Source organism: Bactrocera oleae, chromosome 2 (genome assembly GCF_042242935.1).
Source record: "Bactrocera oleae isolate idBacOlea1 chromosome 2, idBacOlea1, whole genome shotgun sequence".
NCBI classification, from domain to species: domain Eukaryota; kingdom Metazoa; phylum Arthropoda; class Insecta; order Diptera; family Tephritidae; genus Bactrocera; species Bactrocera oleae.
Genome location: NC_091536.1, coordinates 33,031,141 through 33,043,750, shown reverse-complemented (window position 1 = coordinate 33,043,750; position 12,610 = coordinate 33,031,141). Strand labels below are relative to the sequence as shown.

Genomic DNA, 12,610 nt, shown 5'->3' with positions numbered 1-12,610 from the left:
GCAGCCTGACATCTCTGCTTTCCGATCTCCATCTGATGTTGTACTTTAAGCTACTGCAATGGTTTTAGTAAAGAATCGTGCCGGAACTTTAGTACCTTGTCGCTCACTATTGAACTCTGGCTCACAGATTCACTTTGTCACAAGTAATTCGCTAACCAAATTCAACTGCGTAAAGCTAAATCCTTCGCTTCGGTTTTAATAATTGGAGATGCAAGTTTTCCAATGGATGGATACTCAGTCGATCTTGTACTGAAGTCGCGGACTTCTGATTACTCAACAAACATTACTGCTCTCGTCGCTCAAACGATCACTGATAATTATAATCAACCTGGAACTTTAGTCACCACCGATGATTGAAATATTTCTTCGAATATCCAACTAGCTGATCTTGCTTTCAGCGTACCACAACGCATCAATATGCTCATCGGATTTTTTAATCTCATTTGTGTCGGGCAGATAGAGTTGGCTTCTGGGTTGGCAATTCTTCAAAAAACTCAATTGGGATGGGTGTTATCTGGTGGTTGGCAACAAAACCTTCAACTATCAGCATTTTTTATAAGCCAAGGATCATCAAGTGGAATAGGCCATGATACACAGTTAAACAAATTAGTTCGTCAGTTTTGGGAAATCTTATTAGGATAATTTCAAAAATAATTATTAACGTTGATCTTCCGGCGAGTATTCAGTTCACTTCTCCATTAAGCGCAGCTTGGTTTCACTTGTTGACTATCATTTAGCTGCTAGACGCAGATTCGAGAATATTGAACGAAAACTTGGTAGGAATCCTAATTTAAAGGCAAACCACAGCTCTTCCATGAAGGAATATGTGGACCTTGGACTTTTCTACCTCATCATTGCGTTATTAACGATGCTAGCACATGTTCTGTGACCACAACTTCAGGGTTATACTTAAATGATTATTCATGACAGGTCCTTCAATTTAACCTAAACTTTTCAACACTCTTATTATTTTTCGTACCTTCCCCATTGCACTTACTGGGAACATTTGCAAAATGGATCGATGTGTTATGCACCAGGAAATGCTTCAGATAATATGCTTCAGTATATATTATGGAAAGGTGGTGATGTGTTTCTGTTGAATTACAAACCTCAGAAAACATCAGAAAAATTTTCCAAGCATTTCGTACTGACTACCATAGCACTTTGCTATGACCCACACAACTGTGCTTGCGTTCTCTCAATGAAGGATGATTTGTTGTGCTCCAAAGCTCGCCACACCCCTCTGAAAATGATCACAGTGCCCAAATTAGAAATTTGTGCGGCCTCCTCACTTGCGAAATTATTATCTGAATTAACAAAAATGATTATATTTGATTGTTCTTATTATTGCTGGTCCGATTTGTAAGTGGTCCTCTCATGCCTGCGAGAGGAACCCTCAAAAGTGGCGGTACGTTCCCACGTCCATGAATCCAGCTGACATTCTATGCAAGGGCGCTACACCAAAGCAGCTTCTAAGGTCAAAGCTTCGGATGCATATCCTCAATTTTTGGAAAACGTTGAATCTTCCTGGTCGCAACCATGCGCGTCTCACATCTCTCTACCAGAAACTCGCCAAAATGTCTTGCATATTTTAATTGATAGAACCGAAATATCTTTTTTATTGCAATATATTGTATCGACGAGTTCGGAACAATGTAGCGTATCTTTAGATACATATACAAATTTATGGTATCGATGAGGTACCAGCTCATAACTCCAGATATTCATCGTGGGATTCAATTGCTCACACGCCTAAGAAGAATAATATCTTTATTGACTCTTAAAGATAAATTGGTTGGTGGTAGTTAAAAGAACTCTACACTGGACTTTGAGGCACGCCATCCAATGATCTTACCAAAGGATCATCCATTACCGTCGTCAATAATCACTCATTCTCATCGAAAGGATCACCATACAGGCCCTTAGTGCGTTCTTGCCTCAATTCGTATGCAATTTTGGGTCATTTGCTGCCGATCAAAACCGCGACTCATCGAGCACATCATGGCTGATTTGCCTTAAGAACAGACAATCGTACAATTTTCGTTGACACCGAGTTGAAGGACTTACGCAATATATTTCTTAGTGAGAAAATGAGTAAAAATGGCAAAAAGGCACTTTTATAACTCTGTTGTATGTAAAATCTTCAGAAAACCCAGAATACTTTATGTATTGACACCTGGACATTTTCTTATTGGTGGATTTTTTATCGCTATTTATAAGCTTAACCTCACGTATCTAAACTGCAATCGTTTAGATCGCTGGCAGCAGGTAACCTACATACAACAGATTTTGGAGGTGATGGAGTGAATAATATCGCACTATTCTACAATATCGAGCGAAGTGGCGTATACCACACCGAAATATTGAAGTCAATGACGTCGTATGCAGCAATAACGAAAATTCAGCACATCTTAAATGGCCTTTGGCTCGCGCTACCGAAATCGTCACTGGGACAGACGGTGTTGCAAGAGCACCCATTCTACGCACGTCTGGCGGCATCGCACGGCAAGTTATCAACAAACTGTGCGTTCTACCTGTCGACGATTCTTTTGAAAGTCAGACCAGAGGATGTTCGTAGCAGTTTCTCTCACGATGGAACTGCCAATAATTTGTGGCATCAATCTTAAATTTTAACTTATACCTTATTTATTCGCGATTGATAGTTGCCAAAAATGCTTGGTAGTGCAACAGTAATCATTTCACTTTTTAATTACTATATGCACATATGAATGTTTTAAGTTACGGTTAACCTATTTAAAACCTGTAATGAAAAAGCAGTTCCCAATCTGTAGTAATTAACTTTAAAAATCGGAATACCGCATTATTAAGAACATTTTAATCAAGTAAATAATATATATCCTTGTATATATGTACATTAGACTGCTTTTTTGTTTTGAACTATTTTGTTTTTTTCGATCCCATGGTGTAATTTGTTGGAAATACTAAAAAAAAAATTCCCTAAAAATTTGGGACTTTAATTTTAATATTTAGTACTAGACCTAGGCCTGTAAAGATTTCCCATATAAAATACACGTAAAACTTGATTTTTTTTCTTTTTAATTTTATAACTCAGCGGCAGTTGATGGGATTATCTCACCCGTCATTAGGTATTCCTCAGAATGGAACGCTCTACAAAAGTCTCCATTGCGGTAAAGTTATAACTTGCACCTGCGGGGTAGTACGGGCCCCCAAACCTAATTTTTCCATGAAATTCGAATTTCCACAGAAACATTGTAAATAAGAAAATTGAAAAAAGTCTTTGCCACCAAATCGATAATATTAATACTCTTTGAGATACAGAGATTTTAAGTTGAAGTGGTATGGAATTTTTATGGATTTCTGAGCTTAATTGTTAAATTATCAGCTTGTTATTATAAATTATGAATTTTTCATCAAAATAAATAGTTGTTAATAAAAATGACTATTTTCAAATATAATTTTCATTAAAAAAAAACAATTCATTTATTTAAATAATGGTAAATACTTTTATTATCTTGTTCACACATTTTTTAGCACAATTAGTTTACCTAACCTCAAATTTAATGCAAAAAACGTTTAACGACGTTAGGCCGCTCAGTAGTCGCGCAGCTTTGTTCTTACTCTCGCGGAACTCAAACGCGATAACAAAGAAAGCGCTGCAATTAAACGGCAAATTTGTAAAACTCAGGTGAGGTCGAGTAATAACATACAATGCCTTGGTATTTTACGTAAACAAAAATTTATCAGTATCAAAGAGTGAAGAAGTACAAATCATCCCATCTTTGTTTTGCTTATTTTTATCTCACTTTTAATAAAAAATTTAAATGCAGTAGATGATTAACAGATAAAATAAAAACCAGGAGAGAGTTGACATAAAATTTTTAGTAAGAGGAAAAAAAATTTGAAAATTTCAGAAAAAAAATTTGTATTTCAGCGTTTGCAATGAAAAATATAAATATTTGGTGATTTAAATGACAATTTAAAGTGAAATTCATTTATTTAACAATTTAACTTAAGAATTCCATACCACTTCAACTTAAAATCTCTGTATCTCAAAGAGTATTAATATTATCGATTTGGTTTTTTGTAGGAAATTAAATTTCCTACAATTTTGTTATTAACAATTTTTCTGTAGCTAGTGTTATTTACGAGATAATTCCAAAAAAACGCGAATTTCATGGAAAAATTTGGTTTGGGGGCCTGTACTACCCCGCAGGTGCAAGTTATAACTTTACCGCAATGGAGACTTTTGTAGAGCGTTCAATTCTGAGGAATACCTAATGACGAGTGAGATAATCCCATCAACTGCCGCTGAGTTATAAAATTAAAAAGAAAAAAAATCAAGTTTTACGTGTATTTTATATGGGAAATCTTTACAGGCCTAGGTCTAGTACTTAATATTAAAATTAAAGTCCCAAATTTTTAGGAAATTTTTTTTTTGGTATTTCCAACAAAATTTCACCATGGGATCGAAAAAAAAAATAGTTAAAAAAAAAGCAGTCTAATGTACATACATACATATACATATATCTCTAAAAAAAATAAATAAAATTTGATAGCCTCTTTATATATTCTTGTATTCAAAACACGCTTATCTTAGCTCTCTAACAAAACATAAATTTAAGTACATCCTTACAAAGATTTTCCGGCAGTACCCCTTATGCTTAGTAAAGTAATTAGTAGGATTGCTTAAATTAAATAAGCAAAGGCGTAATCAAATATAAACTAAAGCACAAAAAAATCAAAAAAAAAATATATATATATATACAAACACACATATGTATGTGCATATTTACTTACTAAATATACATACAATTCCATATATATACGTAGAGTAGATATATACATAATATATCAAAATGCGATATATCCTGTTTTAAAATTCCGTTTTCGCTGTTTTTTAGAGCAGATATACATATAATACATACTAGTTTAAACAAACCTAAGGAATATAATCTATGAGGTAGGTACTCTTTATTCCCTACATTGAGTACTGTTAAAGTTATTTAATTTTAAACCATTTTAAAAAATCAAAAACAAGCGATCATAAATTTCGAAAATTAACAAACGGCGGTAAATCGTATTCTTATTAATTAAAAATTAAACTCATTATAAACTACTTATAAAAAATCTTTCTAAAAGAACTCAATAATTGCGTAGTGTATTTGTATATATTTATATGTACATACTATAAGCAATTGCCAAATATTTAGTAAAACTCCTTTGTCGAACAAAAACAAGCATGATTGCATATAAAATTTCAAAGTACACAAACATACATACGTGCATACTTATGTACAAAGCGTATTGATCTCTTTAACGAGCTCTCAATTGCACACAAATATAATTAACTACGTATAAGTCCATCTATTAGGGTGTGCCTATATACCTAAAATAAGGAAATAAAATATATTAAAATAACAAGTGCAGTTTTAATTTAAAAACAACACAATATCAAGACATGTTTTCAAGATAAAATATAAAAAGTATATATTAAATACAAGCAAAAAATAAACGAGATTAATAAAACAAAGTATCAGTTTTTTCCGAAATAAAATACTCTTATTTATTATCAGTTCAATTAACACTGAAAAAATGTACTTAAATTAAATTAAACGCATATTATAACATATCCAAAAATGATGATTGATGATAATAGTCTATATACACCTGCAGAAGCTACACGCTCAAGACAGCGTACTACAAAGCAAAATAATATCAAAGGCATATCAGCCCCTTAATTTATTTCAGAAAGTGACAGTTTAATAGGATACTGCACTTTCCGGGATCTGTTTACAGCCGTTTACATCAACCATTCCAAATTATCACAAGCACAAAAATTGTATCACGAATCGTGCTACAAAAACAAACCGTAATAACCTTTTTTCTGTAAGAGTAATCGACTTACCTTATTTTCTTTGACATATTATTATTTTTTACAAATTAATGCATGGGATACGAAAAAGAGGATTGGAATAGTGCAGCGGTACCATGCTTTGCAGTCCGTCATTTCCGTCCAAAGGAAATTCAGACGGGATTTTGGCGGCACTCCCCCGAGTAGAATTTCGTGGACCATTATGAGGTTGGTAAACATGTTTGCCGAATCTGGAAGTATGGCAAGAAGACCGTACCATCGAGATCCGTATGTTCGTGTTCAAGAAACAATCGAGACTGTTGCATCGTCAGTTCATACAAATTCAAGAGTTTCGACTCGCAACTTAGCGGCGCAACTTGGAACTAGGTCATTACAACGGATAATTCGTAATGACTTAAACCTGTTTTCGTACAAAATTCAAATAACAAGCCGGTTAAATCCTCTAGATTTGCTATTTGCCTAGAATTTTGCGAAAAAAATATTGAAATGGCCGAAGAACACAATAACTTGATAAATTGCCTGTTTATGTCTGATCTAAATGGAAATATAAAAAAGCAAAATTGCCGATTTTAAATGAATCAAATGCAGAAGTAATCCACGAGATGGAACTTCACCCAGAACGAGTCACTGTGTGGTGCGCAGTTTCATCAAGGTATATTGTCGGGGAATACTTCTTTGAAGAAAACGGTGTAACAGTAACTGGCAATGGGCACTTAGTTAAAGATGTTGAATGAGTTTTTTTACCCAGAACTGCGCCGAAGACGTATCCGTTTCAATAGCGTTTGGTTCCAGCAAGATGGAGCACCTGTTCACATTGCCAGACCGGTTATTGCGGAGCTTCAACGAAAATTTGAAAACAAATTAATATCACGAAACTCTACTTTCCGCTGGCCCCCTCGGTCACCTGATCTGACTGCACCAAATTTTTGTTATGGGGTTATGTCAAGCAAAATGTGTAGAAAACAAAACCTAGAAATCTGACTGAATTAAAGCAGTCCATTAAATGGATAATTGAGGCAATCCCGACTTTAACCCTTCAGTCTGCAATGAATAATTTGTTAATTAGGTGTTGCATATGTGTAGCTCAGCATAGAGGTCATTTACATACCATAATTTTTAAGAGCAATGAATTTTATAAGATAAAATTTGCTTTACAATAAACAAATAAATAAATGTAATTCATTGATTAAAAAAAAGTTATTACAGTGTATTTTTGTAGCACGATTCGTGCTTCACCCTGTAGTCAAACAGTTCGCACTTAATGCCGAAAATTTCAATTTAGCTTGGGAAGCTTCAAAAACAATATACGAATTAAAAGAATAATCTTCGATAAACAAGTAACGAAACTAATGAACTTGCCTAAAATTCAGAAAGAAACAATTATAGAATTCGTTAAACTACTAGTCTCATTTTCTATAGCAGCTTCGGAGCAAAAGAAGCGCTTAACAAAAAGAACCACTGGTTTAGTTGCAACAGCACATCCCAAAGCTCAAAATCATGAAAATTGCCAAAAAAAACCATGCTGGTCAAAAGCACTTACATCTCAAATGCTACTCAAAGTAGGGTACTACTACTCTACTTCAGTAACCTCAATCAAGTACCGAAGAGAATTGTTTAAACTTTCAGCCTTAATAGACCAAGGATCACAACGATCTTTTTAGCATATAAGGCAAAACAATCCAAATAGTTACGGGAATGGGTGGAAGAGTAGTCCAAAACTCAAATAAAATCTGCCCCATTACCCGAAATTTCTCTCAAGAGGATAAGAGAATCAAAGCACAAGCTATAGTCTTACCGCAACTTACGAACATGATTCCAAGCTATCAAATAAATAGCAAGCATTGGCAAAAGGTTTCACACCTAAAGCTGGCTGATTCTTACTGGAACACGCCCAGACAGATATTCTATTAGGTAGTAACCTCATACTCCAAATATTACTTGAAGGTGTTGAAATTTTCAACCTCAAAATAATACCATAAGTCCCAATTAAGGAAATTTTGGGAGTTACAAAAACTCCCCCTCATATCAATTACAACCCCAGAAGATTAGTATTTTGAAGATTTCTATAAAAAAAGTTATTCGTTTAGCTATTTGTTCAGATAATGGTCGGTACCACTCGAAAGGACTCTGAAGCATATATCCAATCGTACGTACACTTTACGTGATCAATTTTTATCGTTATCCCCAGCTCTCAGAGTAGTTGCTTAGATCCTCAAATTTATAGAACAACACAAAAGTGTAGTTACGGGATCACCATACTCCCAAGGTGATACAGTGACGCACTTAAACTTACATAAGTAATGGTCGCTCTGATCGCATCTACCATATCTAAACGTTTTGAAGGAATTAAATCAAAAGCATTAATTCTCAGTTCAAAAAAGTAGCTGGATATTACAAATTTAACTATAAAGTGTTCACTACATTACTAATTCCAATTGACGTCATTTTCTCGCAAGATTCCTCGGATTTCACAGCCCTATCTCCTGGGAATGTTCTCAAAAGAGCAGAAGAGCCAGAATTAATGGCCATATCTGAACCAGAGGTGAAGTTGCCTTTATAAATATGCCGATAATAACGAAATTGTAAAGAACCGCCAATTAAATTAATAAACAAAAACACGCATATATATAATATATAATTTAATATCCGTATATAATAAGTATCCGTAAACCGCATTTTGGGCGATTCAACCGACAATATAATTATATTCAGAGACGCGGACTTTTATTTTCAAATAAAGCAAGTGTTAACTAGAAAACAGGAAACCCACTAAATTGCAAATACATAAACAAACACAAAAGAAGATGCATGCACCAATACACTCACATTTAATATGTCAGTACTGACGGACAGTTTACTAATCAACTGACCGTCACTGTTATTGTTAAACAGAGACATCTTCGAATTATATTGCTTACATGTGTAGGAATGAAATAGCTGAATGCTTAAGTACTGTCACCACTGACAGTAAAATGAATAGTAAAATGACTGTTTGTTCGTATAGTTAGAAGCTCTGCCTATAGAGTTGAGGCAGATATAGCTCAAGAAGTATTATATGATTTTATAAATAATTTTGGGAGCATATAAGGAGATGAGTTAGTTAGCTTTAATATCCATGATTTGCTCCATTTGTCAGAATGTGTCGAACAGTTTAGTCCATTAGATTCCTTTTCAGAATATAAATTTGAAATTTATGTGCAGTTTCTTAAATTTTAATAAACCAAATAAAATTTTGCAAAAAATATTCCTACGTATCAATGAAAGGCATACATTTTGCGGCGATTTCAATATGGCCTCGAAAATAGGATCATTTGAAATTAATCCCATTAAAGAAAAGGATTATTTTTGTTTTAGCAAAAAATTGGGACCCATGAAAGCTATAAACACTAACACCTCAACCAAAGCGAATAAATAGGTATATATGTAACGCTTTTAAGAAAATATTGAACTATTTTGAGACACTTTTTGAGTCTGCAAACAGTCTGGGAATTGTTTTGGCTAGTGATTTAAGTAATGATGATATTGAAATATCAATAGAAGATATAGATCATAAGTATTTCTGCGTCCCCCATGGCGACAAGTTTCTCCCATTCCTCTTTTGCATCATCTCTTTCACGATTTTTCGCAACAACCTGCACATTCTGTTTCAACGATATAAAAAACATAAATTTAATAAAATTTGTATCTATACATGAGCTTCAATACAAGTAATATGTTTGGCGACTCTATATTTGAGAGCCAAGAGCAAAATGGTAAGCAAAACATAAATATGAGATACTCGTATACAATCAATAATATTACATATCTATTTCAGATTATCAATCAATGATACCAAAAAAAATATATATAAAACAACAATAGCAACAACCTCAGCGCCTTTGAAATGTAAGGAGAATGTGCCACCTCCAGTACAAAACAACGGTAATTATAAAATAAACATTAAATTTATTTTTTTAATTTTTAATTTGAATATAATTAAGTTATTTTTTAATTCATTTCAGATATGATGGTTATGCTAAACAAAATTTTATGCAACCAGCAGGAAATAATGGAAAAGCTTCATAGTTTAGAAGCGAATCTAAGTAAATATTCTATAACAAATTGAAATTTAGATAATTTTGTATATAATGCCATTTTTTTTTTCTAAAATCTATAGCAACAATTATTATTCCATAAAATGGGCTCGTTGGAAAATGGACATGTGACGATAACTACCAATCAAGCACTTATAACTGGTAAAGTGGAAACAATTGAACAAAAAGTAAGGAATTCTATATATAATAAAATTATAAATTCAAATGTTTATCTATTTTAAAAGGCAACAGATAAATCGGTACCAGCACAAAGCTCCCTGATTAGGGAATGCAAGATGCGTATTAAAAAAATTGAGCGATCGGTATGTCCCATGACCGGAGAGGCAAGAGATGACACTATTGATGAGGTAGCAAGTCTTTTACCAATTGAAACGGTTGAGGGATGTCTGGAGGTGGAAGAAATCTAAAAAACCCCGAATTCACGCAGGCTATGGTAAACACGTTCTTTATAATTACATTCAATATTACTAATTACATCTATATATTCTTATTTTACAGACCACTTATATCCACAAACTGAAGGGTACATCCGATAACATCGAAAACGTTTTTAAAAATATATATACTGACTGCCTCCTCGAGTCCTTTAATTGGGATGAAAGAGGCGAAAAACATACCCTAGGCGAACTCAGGCTCATAAAGACTATTTTACGAGATAAATAAGCGGCGTGTAAGAGCTTAAGACAACTGTTTTTAATTAATTTTAATTGTTTAGTAGTTTTCCAGTCACAAGGTGCTTTTGACTTTGTAAAGAGCATACGGAGAGCCATTGAACGGACCCACCACTGAGTCAAACAAAAAAAACACATGGAAAAGAGGCGAAAAAATTAAAAAATATATAATTTTTTAAGAATTAAATTTTATTTTATTACAATTTTATAATTTTGCAATTTGGTTCGTAAATATGAATTATATTTTTTTCAGTTAATTATAAATATATTTAAATATTAAAAAATTAATTCAATTAATCATGTAAATATTTAAAGTTAGAACAATGAATTATATTGATCTTTCAGTTAATTATGTAAATATTTAAATTATAAGAAACGAATTATTTATGTAAATATGTAAATATTAATTAATACAATTTTTCGCTTTTGTGTATATACTTGTACGTATATTAATACATTTAAAAAAATTACCTAGAGAGGAAGAAATGTTACTAAATTATAATGAAACTTATTTTAAGAATTATATTATTTTTAGTAAATTTTTTGTAAAAATCTGAATATTATAGGTTTAAAAATGAATAGAAAAACTATGATAGATTTGCAGTCATCACTGACAATTTTCAGCTATGATGGATTTATGGTCAGCAATGACTAAGCAAAAGGCATGAGAGTGAGCAGCACAGATATATAGTGAATCAATTAAGAATATCCATGCGTTAAAGAGAGATGCAAACTCACACACATAGAAACTTTGTTCTACGCGCTGACTTCATTCAGCTATGACTGTCATATTACCCATCAGATGACCGTCACTTTTCTTGTCGGGATATTTACCTAGTTTAAGAGCTTGCAGATAAACCAGCATATTTAATATTATCTAGTATGCAATACGATGTACACACATGCACATATATGGCAATAGTGTTTTTATCTACATACATATGTTCAAGTATGTAGATATTAGAGATGGAAACAACGGGAAGGCTTCGCCGGATGAACGCCGGAATACCCCAATCATACAAGTATATACTTGTAGATAATTGAACTATTTTAAAATTTTTATGGGTGTTCTTTTAATTACATTGTCTGTTTTTAGTATTTAGATAGCTTCGTTGATAGTTGCAATTAATGCAACAACCTGGAATAATTATTTACGGACAAAATTGCGGAATTGACAGGTATGTTTATTTTTCCAGAAATAGTTGAAATACAAAACAAAGTCATTATTAATTTTTTGGCGGAACATACTGTTTTATTGCATAAGCTGTCTCAAAAAGGGAAGGTAACTGTTGCAGCTATTTCCAAATTTTCAAATGCCATGGCGTAGTGTAAGTAGAATATATCGTCACCTAAAATGTAAAATTACGTAACATCACTTATCATAAGTTTATCGGAGAAGGAGAAAGAACTAGCGAAACGTATACAATTGATGATACGTTATTTTAAATTTTGGTTATATCTGATAGCATGAATTTAAAACTTTCTATACATGCATGTACCATATATGTAATCTAATATTATATGATGTAGTAAATCGTAATCACCACAAAACTAAATTTCGAATTATTTGATGATACCTTATTTTGCATTTTAAGTGACCATATGTTGGACTATTCGAAGTAGTTTGGTGGGTGGTCGAGAAAATGCAATGTACTTGTGTAAGCATAATATATGTTGGTCTAAAGGATGTAACATAGTTTGAGGGATGGTCCTATATTATGCAGCGTTGGACCAGATGTGGTCATGTCCAATGACATCGCAATGTTAATCTAACTATACTCTTTCCATAGGTTTGAAATACTTCGGTCACTAGTGTTGGTTACAACGTAGCGTGGTCCTGTCCTAGTACATAATGAGGTCCTACTTTTTGTAGGGACACACTCACACATTTAGGTAGTTAAGATAGAATCTAAAATATTATATAAGCAATAAAAACAGTAAAATAAAACCAGAATATAAAAGTTCTGATGACTTGTCTTGCCCCCCCATCA

General features: G+C 33.0%; 1 long non-coding RNA gene across 2 annotated transcripts; it reads left to right on the top strand.

Annotated features, from left to right (window-relative positions):
- Positions 1-7,464: 7,464 nt before the first annotated feature.
- On the top strand, positions 7,465-10,840 carry LOC118680289 (uncharacterized). 2 transcript variants are annotated; one of them, XR_011397932.1, is made up of 7 exons: positions 7,465-9,606; positions 9,669-9,775; positions 9,856-9,936; positions 10,011-10,115; positions 10,173-10,381; positions 10,447-10,618; positions 10,667-10,840. It is a non-coding gene; the product is annotated as an uncharacterized lncRNA (long non-coding RNA). The 2 variants fall into 2 exon arrangements; XR_004975799.2 differs by having other exon boundaries at positions 7,465-9,775.
- The last annotated feature ends 1,770 nt before the right edge of the window (positions 10,841-12,610 follow it).